Here is a 14,925-nt window from a genome sequence, read left to right on the forward strand (position 1 = left end):
CAAAAAAGTGTCATACTAATCAAATTATACATCTTATCTAGAAATTAACTCATAAAAAGATAATCTTCTGATTCTTTTTATTTTAACCTAAGCGAATGTCACTCATATTTTATTATAACTATTGATATGTTTTTTCACCTTTTTATCTCTTCAGTCTTCTTTTTTTTAATCTCTTTACTCTTGTATGTGTGTGTGATTTTATGTTTAATTTTGTTTTTAATAAATCTTTTCTTTTTTAATGAAATGGTGGATTTTTTTTATTATATTACGTTTTCCTTTTTTATGGTTGGATTTAATATTATTTTTCTGATTTGTATTTATTTGATTATCTTATTGATCTATCATTTATTTGGATCCAAAGAGAAAATATGATCAAGCATTGGAGGGATTAAATTGCTTTACATCATAAGAATAAAGATTTATTGAGTATTTAGACTTAAAAAATGGGGAGATGTCAAGATCTTATTTGATCGGATGGAAGAAACTCAAGTCTCTCGCTCACCAACTTCAACTCCACACTGCCCTTGACGAATCGGTTTCAGGTAATAGAAGCCTCGCCGGAGTGATGATTCTGAAAACTAAATCGTGCTCTCAGCTCATGTATCCTCCATCTGTATATGATATGCAAAGGCTCTCCGAGTTAAGAACATTTGAGATTGATTAGTGTCCCGAGTTACAGAGAAGATGCTTAAGGGAAAATGACCTTTGAAAATAACTTCTTTTACCTTGTTTCTGTAGTCCTTTGGTCTTGAAACTTGGCCTAAATCTTGCTCCAACTTGTCTTAAGCATCAAGGCATAAGCTCATTGACCCCCCATTATGGTAATCAACTGTCCTTGGCCACATTTGACAGGACATCACATGCTGTCATTTAAACTTATATCACCTCTTTACCACCATTATCTTTTCTCCCTGCACATAACTGATGTAAATAATATCTTTATCCCCTCGAGTCCATATCTTATCCACTTTTACATTCAAATTCTGATCTGCATTATTTGTACGGGTGAATAGTGATTAATAAAACCGAGTCGATTTCAATCCATCAGTTCAACAATATAAGTTGAATGGAAAAAATAACAAGAACTTGAAACCAGATAAACCAACTAAAACGGTAAAACCAGGTTGCAGAGGATTCAATGGAACATAATTCAAGCAGCAAATCTAGTTGAATTCACTTACCAAATATACGTAATTACAAGTACAACATAGCGATTTCTAAGAGATCAAGGCACACTACATAAAGAGTTATAGACAATTCTTAATTCTTGTTTTACCTGATAATCCCTATAGGCCAGATTCCGCAAACCCTTTTAGAGTATTCACCCGTGTCTAATGGGTAGGCAGTGGTAGCATGAAAATGAACTCAGGTTAAGTCGTTGTTGTTGTTATTTCTTGAGGTATTGAGATTGAGTAGAACGTCTTCAATGGTGTAACCTAACTTCTAACACTAATTATAAAGAACATCACTTATTTACTTTAATTTTATTTGATATTAGATCTCGAATTTAATCTCAAACAATCATTTACATTTTTCGTTCTCGGACCTTATAAAAAAACAATGATAAAATGATAATAATAGACTCATTATCACCCAAAAACCAGGCAAGTTAAAGTGATCTATTGAGACTCAAAGTCCCCATTAATTAGTGCTTGCTCTGGTTTTATTCTCTGTTGTTTCTCCAAATGCTCCCAACAATCCATGTGCATCACTCTCGCTTCTTTGTTCCTTTATCTATATCCGGAGATCCAGACGTGCAGTTTCAATCATGGAGCTGCTTCTTCCACTGCATGTGCCTCAATCACCACAACCATCCTCTGCTTCCACTAATCAGTTTTTGGTACATGCATACATATGCTTATATATATATATCCCTACTTTAGTTCTTACAAGTGAGGGTTAGCTACCTTGCAATAGCAATGGACGCTAGGTCTGTAGCTTGCAGCCAGTCATGGTAATATACTTTATCATTATACTCAATACTTGTCGATCGTATTTTCCATAGTCGCTGGCTGCTCAGATCAGTCTCTCCACAACAATTCATCACCGTTGCCAATGCTATAGATGCTCCCAAGGTGAATTTTAATCACTTCATTCTTTTATCCTATGTTTAGATTGCACGAAAACAAGGGAAAGGTAAAGAAAGTAGGAGAAAATAAGAATCTTTGCCTTACTTGAATATGCATTTTATTTAAACAAGAGGCAGGGAAGAAAGTTATATATCCATGCTTTCCCTTGAAATCTACAGTTTTTTTTGGGGTTTAAATTCGTAGGTAAAAAACAAACCATACAAGATCAATATAGAAATAGTCATATACAAGAGATGAAATTAATATGATTCGATATTATTTATCTCTACATATTGCAAACAATGATATACTCTCCAAACACTCGGTTAATATATTAAAACTCAATGTATCCTATGTCCCAAAACATTATCACAATATGTCACAAAATTATCTATGCAATATAAATCCTAAAAGTTGTAAATACTACAAAAAGATTGTATCTCTCTAAGATAATTTTATTTCATTATTAAAAAAAGTTAATGCATACTTTCTCTTTAAACATAATGACAAAATTACTCTCTAACATTTACACAAATAATCACTCTGCCCCTTATTTTTTTTGAAACAATTAACCCCTAACATTTCAATTTTTGGTCAAAACAACCATTGTTGGATGAAAACTGTTAGTTGACTAAAGATCAACATATATTACTGACATGATATTTCCACACGTGTTCAATTGTTGACATGATAAATGTCACATCATCACTTTGAATAACGTAACATGCTACGACATCATTTTAGGTGTTGTGATATATGTCACGTCATCATTTTGGATGACGTGACATATGCACGTCAACAATTGCTCACATGTAGAAATGTGATGTTAACAACATGTATTGTCAGTTAGTCAACTAATGATTTCCATCCAATATGGTATGTTTTGAAAAATAAAATTATAAATTTGGGAGCAAAATTCTCAACAAAAAAAAAACAAATAATAGAAGGCAAAGTGGTCATTTGTGCAAACATTGGGGGTAATTTTATCATTATGTATTCTATTTATATAGCCAAATATATTTTGCATAAAAATCCTTAATTCTAAAAGAATTTTTGACTAAATAAATTTAATCACCAAATAATCTTCTACCAATAAAATTATAACATAATTTAACTAAAAAATTTGAGTGAATATTTGATAGTTTTTTAATTACTTAAAAGATTTTTAAAAAAAAGATATAAAATAATTTTTGTTTGCATAATTATTATCGTTATTGTTGTTGTTGTTGTGTGGTAGAAGCCAGATAAATAAAAGATGTTGAAGATAATTTGAGCATCATCCGTCTCAAGTTTGGAGAAGACTCAAAGCCTTTCTTCAGAATAAAAGAGATCATAATTTACGAGCGACGTGAAACCATGGAGGATGACTCTCTGATATGCTATTCTCTATAAAAATTATTTAAAATTACATTTGTATCGAACAAATATCGGTGTCGAATGGTGAGTTGCAGGTTGTCGCAGTGGCCTCACACTGCCAAAGGAAATAGACATTGTTTAAACTTGTTAATTATATGTTTTTAAACATTAAATATAAAAATGAACATACATAATTTTAAATAAACAAACACAATTAATATTCTAAAATTCTTAACAAATATTAACATACTTTGATTTATTCATTCAAATTCGATTTATTTACAATTTATCCTGAGTCAAGACAGGTCGCACAGTTGGAAAGCAAGAAAGTGAAAGGGTCTTTTCCTGATGGCTTCTTTGATAAGGATGATACCAACTTACCTACGAATGTTATGAAACCTCCTACGGAGAGTAAACAGGCATCAAAGCAGGCTAGTGCTCCAGAAACCAAGCAATAAAGGGAGCTCTTCCTGAAGGATTCTTTGACAATAAGGAAGCTGATTTACGTGCTCGTGGCATTAAGCCTGTTAAGATAGATGTCAAGTAAGTTCCTAATTAGATGCATTAATGCGGATTTAAAAGCCACTGTTTTCTGTTTTTTAAGTTATATATCTTTCTTGGAGCTATTCTTTTGAGGGGAAAATATTTAAAAAAAATTAGAAACTACGAAAACATATTACATCAGTGTTCGAATTCAAACTTTGCCAGCACAACTACTTTCTCTGTTCTTTGTAATTAGCTGATAATAGTGCATAACTAAGTTGCTCTTGAGAGACTAGCTCAGTTTACATGAATCCTATTTGTAACTAAGTGTGTTTGTCATACAAGAATTGATGGATAGAGGATAAACAATGTTTTGCTACTTAGAGGATTGGATAACCTATAGTTGTAGTATGAAATTTACTCAATCCTTGGACCTCATGAAATGGAGAGGCTTTTATGTGCTAGGATCGAGGATTAGAAGCTCTTATTTGTAGGCTTTCTGTTCTACCTCTATGAACTTGCTTTTTCTTAGAGAAAAAATTAACATTGCAAGAACACCAAAGTAAGAAAAATGCAGAATAAAGGCTGAATGTAAAAGTAAAGTTGGAACTAGAACATTGTGTTTTAGGGTTGTTGACCCACTACCAAAAATGTCCACCTCCAAAAAGAAGAAGAAAAGGCTATAATATGACTGCTTAATGTGTCCAAAAAAAGTATATTACTAGGGTTCCAGTAGAATTTCATTAAAGATACGGAAGTTTAGATTAGATTATCCTATTTTGTGAGTCTTAAGCTTAAGAAAATAGTCTATGTTACCTCCCGGTATGATTATATTTAAAAGTCAGTTCTCTGATGAAAAATATTTAACATTTTGGATATCCCATAAGTTAGAAAAAAGAAAGAAGAGAAAATACCTTTTGAGTCATCTTACATTAGGTAATCCAATTTGTCATCCCATGCTCATCAGTTGAACACTAACAGTGGGATGGATATATTTTTATCCTATTCTCTTCATTATATTGCACACTGAACGTACCTTTATTTTAGCTTTTGTTATCCTACTCTTCTGAGTTCTGATCATCTCTTGTACCAAAGACAAATGCTTGAATAACTTTTGCAATATGAGCTGGTTTTGAACTACCGCCTCAAGTTTTAATTTACAATAGATGGTCCAAATTCTCTCCTACCTGTATATCTTTTTCGGAACAATATCTTGACTAATTCTGCATCCTGATCAGAGATGAGTACAAGGAATTTGAAAAGTTGATTCAAGAAGATTTGCAAGAGGTGGGCAATCGTATGGAAGAAGGGGAGGTTAGGTCCTTTAATCTCCTTGTAGCAGTCACTATAGCTGTTTTGTCCGCCTTGCAATTCAGTTGCACTATACACTTGTGTAAGTAATATGTTTTTCCACATGCAGATTGATGCAGCTGAAATTATCGAAGAGGCTGAATCTTTGGAGCAAAAGTAAGTTTTTTGTGCTCGTCACAGTTTGTGGCACTGATCTACCTTTTTTAGCTGTGATTAAAAGGAAACTTGGTATCATAGTAATCTAGTTTATTTATCTTTTTCCTCATTCAGGGTTTACAAGAAGAAAGTGGAAATGTTATGGAAGAGGAAACTAGAATTGGAGTCTACTAGATCGAATTAACGTTGCAAGGCTGATAAACAGGAATCTGACAGTGAAGATTCATCTAGCGATGGTGACAGTGATGAGAACTTTGCAGTTGATTGGAGAGCTCAACATCTATAAAGTCTACTGCATGTACGGGGTTTGGTCTCCTTGGAACTGTGCATTTTAATGAGGAGTCGCTTACTTAAAAGAGGAAAAGTCTTAAAAAGAGGGGGGAAAGTTGGCATGTTGTTTTGAGTTCTCTACGAATCTGGATTTAGATGTCTGAAAGAAATCTACCTCAAAACTGAGTGCTTTTCAAATCTTATATTTTAGAGTTACTTTCAGAAGTTTTTTCTAGTTTTTGCAATTCATGGTCCAAAGCATACAAGAATGGAGATGCAAAGTGCAATATGTCGATAAAAGAAGTGTAATGTTTGTCCAAGCACAGATTATGTCTGCCATGAATTTCAATGCTGTCTTCTTTTCTGTTCATTGCATTGCAGATTTTAGCAGTGACATGAAGGGCTAGGATCCAAAGCAATTGAACCTTATTAGTCTTTCCAGGTAGCTTTCACCAGAGCGACATAGTGGGCTTCGGTACCATTTGTATATAATATGGGTGATTAGGTTGTGAAACTTTTTATCAACTAATCGACGGCTTCTAGTTTAAGCTCGGTTGTTCATGGATTGAACAATTTCTCTTCTGAATCACAGAATTTTGTATCGAGTAATGTAATTTTGTTGCAGGCTTGCATTTGGGTTTAGTTTATTAATGGATTTTCTGTAATATGTCACTAAAGTTATGTCAACGAAGAGGGTCCATATAAATGACAACTATATTGCCCATCCAAGAACCTGGTTTTGGACATCCCTTTTGCATATTGAAATTACGGTGGCAGTAAATTCTGAAAATTAACTTAAAACATTAAAAAATTTGTAAAATATCTGTTTTATATATTTCTTCAAAATCTTATTTATTTAACTTAAAATTTTAACTAAAAAAATTCTGAGAATTTTATTATATCCGTTAAAATAATTTATTTGGGAAAATTGAAAATCAAATTTCACTTAAAAAATAAAATAAAATAGATAAAATTATAAACATCGAAAATTAAATTGATTGTTTATAAAAAAAAACTACCGTAACATTATATAAATGCAAATAAAAAAAATTGGAATTCGGGGGGGAATAGTCCATAGATAAGGTGTTCTTAGGCTAAAGTTGTGGTCCTCTTGGAATGATATTTGGAACTGTGGATTCAGATTCTCAATTTACTTGGGCTGCTTTATTCTTAGCTCTTTTATAGTCCTTTGGGCTCATTCAAGCTCCGACTTGTCAGTATAAAATATTCTTTTAGTCTTTCTAAACATGCTAGGGTATAAAAGAAACATGTAGGGACCGTCATAAAACTTTACGAGAGACATGTGAATTTTTAAGTAGTTATACTAAAATTTCAAAATATGTGGAATTGTAAAATTTTATAGGGTGTAAAATTATATAATCAATAGAAACTTTTTTAAAAAATATATCTAAATTTATAAGAATATGTCCGTCCTCCAATATTTTTCTGATCCATATTTGCATCCATGGATATGATCTTAGCTTCATGTGTCATCAGGTTCGGATGCACAAAACTCCTCGGGGAATAAGTGAATACTCATTATTTTAGAAAAATTATCAAATTTAATTTAAATTAAAAAAAGTATATACCCATTTTAATAAAAAAAAATAGTATTAAAATTTTAAATCTTTAATTTTTAATTTATGAATCCTTCGCTATATGTGATGCGCAGGCTGAAGCATGCGTTTTTACTTTTACATAATTTTATTGCAAATTCCCTTTTCATCATTGAAGGCTCGTGCCTTTTCCATTACTATGTAAACCTCACAGCAAACCTATGTTTCCTTTTTCCATTAAATGAACTTAGCTTAATACACTTCCCTACTACTTCACTACTCTTTCCTTCTATTTTTCTTTACATTATGCATCGTCTTCTAAATCTATTACAATTTCCCCTTTCTTCTTGCCACTATAATCATCATCCAACACGCCTACATCTGTTCTTCAATAAACTCATTATGTTAAAATTTATATCCGAAGACTTATTAGCTCGAATCTTATAATATATTTATTTTGTATTTACGTATTAATAACTTCTCATGTGTAACAACTTTGTTGTAATACTCGCAATTTTTGGTAGAAATGAACAAAGAAGAAAGGGGTGTGATCCGGGGGCATATTTCACTTTCTTGTAAAGCGAGGAAGCGTTGACAAATTTTATAGGTTTGGGGCGTTTGTTCGAAAATTTAAAAGGTGAGAAGTATTATTCCAAGAAGATGTATAACATATCTCGAAACTAACCTCGTTGGAGGTGATTAGAATATTAGAAGATCAAAGTTGTGGATGGATTTTCATCAAATATTTAGAATGATTTTTGCGGAAAATCAATTCAAAGAGAACAAATATGAACGTTTTTTATTTAGATTTTTTTTACAAAAAAAGATAAAGATGAAAACTGTATCATCACGTTGTTAATGATATTTTAAGTGTCCAGTGACCAAAAGAAAAAAACACTTCAAAATGTTTAACGATAGTCCAATGACCAAAATGAGACATCTCTTAAATTTTAATGACTAATAGTATAATTTATCAAAAGATAATTGATCATTTCTGCGCAAAAGTTTGTATGAACCTAACCTGAATGGTATTTTTGTATCTAAGAAAAATCTCACATAAAAATGAAAAAAGGGGTTTCCAAACATATAAACAAATATTTTACACATTTTATCAAATATATCTTATAAAAGAGATTAATGAATTTTTAATAAATGATGTCAACCAAAAGTTTAATATCTCATTTTAGGTTTGGTGTGAGCTTATAGATTTGTACAAATAATTTCATATAATCTTATACATGCTTTAATGTTATTCAGGGATGACTGAGGTGGTAAGTGGGGACTGTCGTCATCTTAAAAATTTAAAATTATTATATATTATAATTTTTTTATGTATTTTTTTATTAAAAATCTATTTTCATCCCTGAAATTTTAGAAGTCTATCCCTAACATAAAATTTTGCATTCGTCCACGATGTTATCGCTATGGAATTGAGCAAGGGAGGGTTTGGTGGGGTAGAGAAGAGGAGAATGGATAGTGTAAAAGGAAAGGTTAAATTGCCTTTGTTGGCAGTTTTGAATCTCATGCTAATGCCCTTAATGTGCCCTTCAGCTCTTTTAAGTCATTCCAGACAAAATTTTAAAGTGATGATAACGTTTCCAACGCCTACTCTTTTTTTGCCTTTTGTTTCCTTTAAGCTCAAACCTAAAACAATATGTTCCGCATGTGTGTGATTCTATTATAAGGCCAAAGTAGGCCCCATGCTCAGAACTATAATCTACCGTTGGGATGGATCGAGGGATTGAGGATAGTTATTTTCCTAAAAAAAATTATATCCTCGTATAATTTAAGTATTTTTTATATGTTATATTAATAATTTTTATTTTCTATTAAAATTTTATAAGTTTATCTTTTAATATAAAATCGAATGTTCGTTACTGAAAAATATATTTTCTTGGGAGATAGGGTTTGTCATAATAAAATTGCATATGATATGTTTCAGGCTTTTTTTCTGAGAGAGGGTTGTCTCGTGGCTCTTTGCTTGGAATAAAAAATTGCAGGGATTTTGTCCACCAAATTGATGTTGCCGTGGTCCATTGAACATGATGAACTGCATATGGAGCGAACAACCTCCGTCTCAATTATCTTTCTATCACAGTTTACGGTAATATACATTTTAGTACCTCAACCTTGATTTTAATGTTGAATTCGGTACCTACATATTTTGTTATCCAATTAGGTACCACAACTTGGCTTTAATGATCAATTTGATATATATTGGTCAAAGTTATTTGAACTTAGGGGTTGTTTGATAAAATAAAATGATTAAGTGCTGAATGATTCAATGGTCTGAATGATTCAAAGGCTTTGTATGAATTGGCTCTGAATGTGACATGTTGTTTGATAATGGTTCTGAATGTACAATCTGAATTATGAAAATGTTCATTTTTTACCTTCATAATGATTTATTATATTATAAGATATGATTGTTTAATAAGACAACATGTGAAAAAATGGGTATTATGGTAAAATATCAGGTGCTTAATGATTCAAAATGTATTTTAATGTTGAATCATTCAACAGTGTTTTGCTGTTTCATTCATCATATAGTCTTCATTCAGATGTGAGAATCAAACACGTTGAATGTTGAACGGCTCAACATTTAGCGCTGGATGATTCCATTTAGCAAGAAACAAATGGCCCCTTAGTCTTTTGGAACTCATTAAACTACTTCAGTGATTAAGGGGAATGTTGGTCTCCCTAGAGATCCCAATTCGAACAGTTGCGTCTACAAAGTGTATGCATGTTACCATGGCTAAGAGAGATTTTGAACAGATATTATCTTGTGATCACCTTATAATATTTTAAAAGAATAAAAAAACTTTATAGTCCAAATTAATACTTACAGTAATTACTCATTTTAAACTATAAATTAAGTACATTTCGATAAGTCCAAATATTAATTTGAATAAAAAAAAACTAAGTTTCAATATTTTATTGAACCAAAAAATAGAGTAAATACTGAACATTAAAAATAAATTTAAAAACCAAAATGTATGTCTATCCGATATATTAATATCCAATTTATTTATTTAATTCAATAAATTAGTAAAATAAATATGTTGTACTAGGTAATTTCAGAGACACGTGGTGTCTTCTGATTTATATTTCGACATGTATAAAAGGAGACTAATGATGAAATCTGCCATGAAAATATAGGTTTGAAGAAAAGCATTTAAATAGAAATGGGTGGAAAATGAGGCAAGGCAGAATGATTCGTCCGAATCCTACTAGTAGAAGAGAAGGAATCTCCCATTCCTTTGACATTTCAAGCTTAAGGAACATTAGTTTTAAGAACAAGGAACATCAACATGATCCCTAAGGAGGAGGCCATGCACTAGAACCAAAAGGTTCATAAAGGATTAAGCATTAAGCATTAAGCTACTTGGTATATTATCGACAATTACCAACCTGATTTTTTAATTAAATAAAGCATTAAAATTAATTATTTCTATCCTGCATCTCTTCTTGAAGCAAAGAAATTACAGCTAGCGGTGGAGTCTGATAAATATGCAGTTCGAAAGGTAAGGGCCAAGCTAGCCTCGCCATGCTATCCGCCGGTCTATTCCTTTCCCGAGGTGCGTAGCTGAACTTCAAATTTCACTCCCTTCCAACAAAGGCCATAATATGTTGTATCATCAAATTATCAACCTGATTTAAGTTAGGGTAAACTTAACTATTTTTTCCTATTTTACTCATTATTCTTTTATTTTTAATTTATTCACAGAATTTTATACATTGAATTTTTTATGTCGGTTTATAATGATGTGAATTATTTATTTATTTTTTTACGATGTGACAAATTATTAATATTTAATTCTAAATATAATTTAAAATAATAATTATTAAAATATTAAAACACTTAAATCTCATCCCTGAATCCCCACCCTTTTTGGTTTTGGTTTCATCCAACGCTCTACCTTCCTTAACCAAGTTCTTCTTCAATTCATTTTCACAATCTCTTCTTCTTTCATGTTGTTGCCTTTTGCAAGATTAGTTTATGAGAAAACACCAAAAAAAAAATGAAAGATTTGAACCCTCCACCTTCCTTAACTAGGTTCTTCTTCAACCCATATTCACAAATCACAATCTCTTCTTCTTCTTTCATGTTGCTACCTTTCGCAAGATTAGTTGATGAGAAAACACCAAGAGAGAGAGAGAGAGAGAGAGAGAGAGATCTGATACGGGTTTTGTGTATTCACCGTCGAAGATGGCTAATTCTACCATCTGATTCCATGGCTCCCACCGAGGATGCCATCAACGAAGAAGTCACCAATCCCAGTGATTCTTTTTGGTTTCCATGATGTAGTCTTTCATCAACGGCTACAGGTTTGCAAGGCATGCTTTTTGGTTGCTCCCACCAATGATTCCATCGACGTGCGAACAAGCGAAGAAATGGAAGGTTTTCGACTGACAATCGATGATTTGTAATCGTTGGAAAATGAGGTGGAATGACTAATTTCAGGAACCAAAAGTGGCCGGGAGGTTGCTGGGGGTTGGGAGTTTGAAAAATGATATGGGGATTACGGGTTGTGATTAAAATTTAAAGTATAATTTAATATTTTTAAATTTATTTTTATTTGAACCTTATATGATGTTAAAATATTAATAAAATTTATCACGTCACTTAAAAATAATAATAAAATAATTTATATCATCTTAAAATGATTAAAAAATTCAATATATAAAGTTTAACGAGTGAAATAGGAGAGAGAAGATAATTCAGTTACAAATTATAAAAGTTAAACTCGATTTTGTTAATTTAAAATTTATCTTTTTTATATTATTCTCAGATCAGATTGAGTTCCGTTAATTTCTAATTCCATCTACTTTAGAAGGGACCAAATCACTAATAATCGTATAGTATAAGGACCCTTGCATATTTATTCCTTAAGATTTATAGTCAATGTGAGAAGGGATTAGATTAAAAGGGATTGAAACGAGCGTAAGTAGTTGATTTGATATCTTGAGATGAAGTTTTGGTTACCTAAGACAAGGCAAAAAGTAGAGATTGATTTGGTGCTTTCATCATTTGAGAATTAAAGAAGTGATAAAATGAATGTGAGGGACAAGTTTATGTCATGTTTTTTGATTGAAGACAAATCCCCCCTTGGCCTCACCTTCACCATATTCTAATAAACTAATATGCATATTTTTAATCTATTGTCATGGAAAACGAAAGCATGTTCTTTTATTTCTTATTGGGGTTAAAAATGTTGCAAATAATTAAATATTTGGTTATGTGGTTAACCCTTCTTTGAAAATGACAACTAACCTTTTTTAACAAGAGAAAAAGCAAATGAGAACAGCATATATATATATCTCTTTGACATGTATCCTTCAATACTAATATTTTTTCACTTTTCCTTTTTGTTCTCAAATTTTTAGCTAAATAGTAAGGGGAAAAGACTATAGAAATAGATAACATCATATTTATATTTAAAAAGCACAAATGATAAAAATATTTTTAAGATTTAGTACTTTTATTTTTATATTTAAAGTATTTTAACCCCTCAATATTTCATTTCAAAATAAAAAGATCCTTATTACATGTAAATCGTTAATTAATAAATTATCAATATTTTAAAATAAATGTTTTATTAGAACGAAACGTTAAAGAGACAAAAAAAATTTAAAATAAAGAATAAGAATTAAAGTATTTATTTAATTGAACGTTAAAAAGATTTTTTATTTTAAAACAGAATGTTATGATTAAAATATTCTAAAGGATGTGAATTAAAATTGCTATTTAATTAAGATATTATTTAACATTATGTGTATTTAAAAATGAAAAGCTTTGTAAGAAAATTGAAAGCAGTAAATGGTTCATGGGGGGGCCCCAGAGATTGGGATTGATGGATGTATGTTTTCCACTCCTCCCTAAAGGAAAGATAATTTTTGGCTCACAATTTCTTGAAAATTGTGATCAAGCCTCTCTCACCAACATGCATTTATTCTTGTGGACCCTCCCCAGCCAACTTGTCATTTTATATTTTAAAATAATAATAAAATCTTATTACCAATATTTTTAAATTCTATAGAGGTGGAAATATGAGGTTTCATGACGGTAATGCATGAAAAGAAGAAATTAAAAAAAATAAAGTTGAGAAAGAATTAGTTGAAGAATAGACAAGACAAGAAAGATAAAACAACAAAATATTAAAGAAAGAGGATGAAGTGTGTAAATGTGGAGTGAGGAATAAAGGCAAGGGATAAAGTGATTTCAATAGTAACTTTAATAAAAGATAATTTGTTAAGTAATTTTATTAGAAAAATATTATTTTTTAAATGATTTAAATTTAGGTAATTGTATTTATATGTGTATTAATTATCAATTAACTAAGAAAATTTTGTATATATATATTGTTGGTCACAAAATAAATAAATAAATTTTAAAAAATATATTATACTATTATCGTTGTATTTAGTAATCATTAATGTATATTTAATTACTATTTAAAAATTAAAAATGTGAAATGTGAAATAGTTTTTTAACTTACTTATGTAGTTAAAAGTTTTAAGTCTCTAATAATCTTAGTTTATATGGGGTGTGGTATTTAATTATAGAGTAAATTATATGTTTAGTACTTCAATTATCAATTTTATTCCGTTTTGATTACTCGATTATCTTTTATTTCAAAATCATACTTAACATTATGTTTTGGTTTCATTATGGACACCTTCCGTTTAAAAAATAATAGAACTGTTAACTTGGCAATTTTAATTTTTTTTCAATGATGATGTGGTATTACTATATGTGATACATCAATGTCAGTGTTAATTTTTTAACGGTGACGACAAAAATAAAATCAAAATGCAACGTTAAGTATGCTTTTAAAACAAAAAAATAATAGAGTCACCAAATCAAAACAAAAATGATAGTTGAGATAGTAAACATACAATTATATTGATATTTGAAATATTTATGTTGTTGAAAAATGCAAAACGAGATTGTTGATAATAAATAATTCACATGATAAACATGCATGACACCTCCCAATTAATCCCACAATATTCCTAATCAATGTAGATATTTATAGAGAAAATAAAATAGAAAAGGAAAAGTTGTGGATGAGTATATGCTAAATTTGAACCATAGTATCATTTTATGTTTATGCCTGAATGAATATTTTCTGAAGCAAACGGTACTCATGTACATTTGGGATAAATATGCATTTTTTATTTTGATTTTAATATTTAATTCAAATGTAATATTTTTAAATAAAATTTTAAGTTTGATTATTAATTTAAATTGACTTATGAATTGAATCTTTTAATTAATTAAAATTAATTTTATAACAAATATTTTACTTAGTGTGATTGAAAGATAATAGATAATATATATTTAAATTTTTTAATTATTTGATACTAAATACATCCATTTTATTCAATTATTCGAAATAGAAATCTTTAGTTAAATGACTTAAATTAAACTTTAGAAAGCCAACAAAAATTTGTGCATTTTGGGGGTTTAAGGGCCCCCCTCTCTCTCATTCCATTGTTGTCTGCACAGTCTGACACAGTGTTCTCTAAATGGCTGATAGTGCAAGCAAAGTAAGCACACCCCCACTTTTTTTTTTTTTTTTTTTGGGCTTATTTTGCTTTCTTTTCATCTCTCAGTTCTTAACTCAAACTGACTCAATTTCTCTTTGTCTGTAAAAAAAGAAAGAAAATCTTCTCTCTCTCTCTCTCTCTCTTCTTCTTCTTAGTCCTCACTACAACCC

At 30.4% G+C, this 14,925-nt stretch overlaps 1 pseudogene; it reads left to right on the plus strand.

The window, feature by feature from the left end:
• The first annotated feature begins 451 nt into the window (after nucleotides 1-451).
• LOC120125327 lies at nucleotides 452-5,741 on the plus strand (annotated as a pseudogene).
• Nucleotides 5,742-14,925: the final 9,184 nt, after the last annotated feature.

The sequence above is a fragment of the Hibiscus syriacus genome, unplaced genomic scaffold (genome assembly GCF_006381635.1).
Source record: "Hibiscus syriacus cultivar Baekdansim isolate YM2019G1 unplaced genomic scaffold, ASM638163v2 tig00110430_pilon, whole genome shotgun sequence".
NCBI classification, from domain to species: Eukaryota; Viridiplantae; Streptophyta; class Magnoliopsida; order Malvales; family Malvaceae; genus Hibiscus; species Hibiscus syriacus.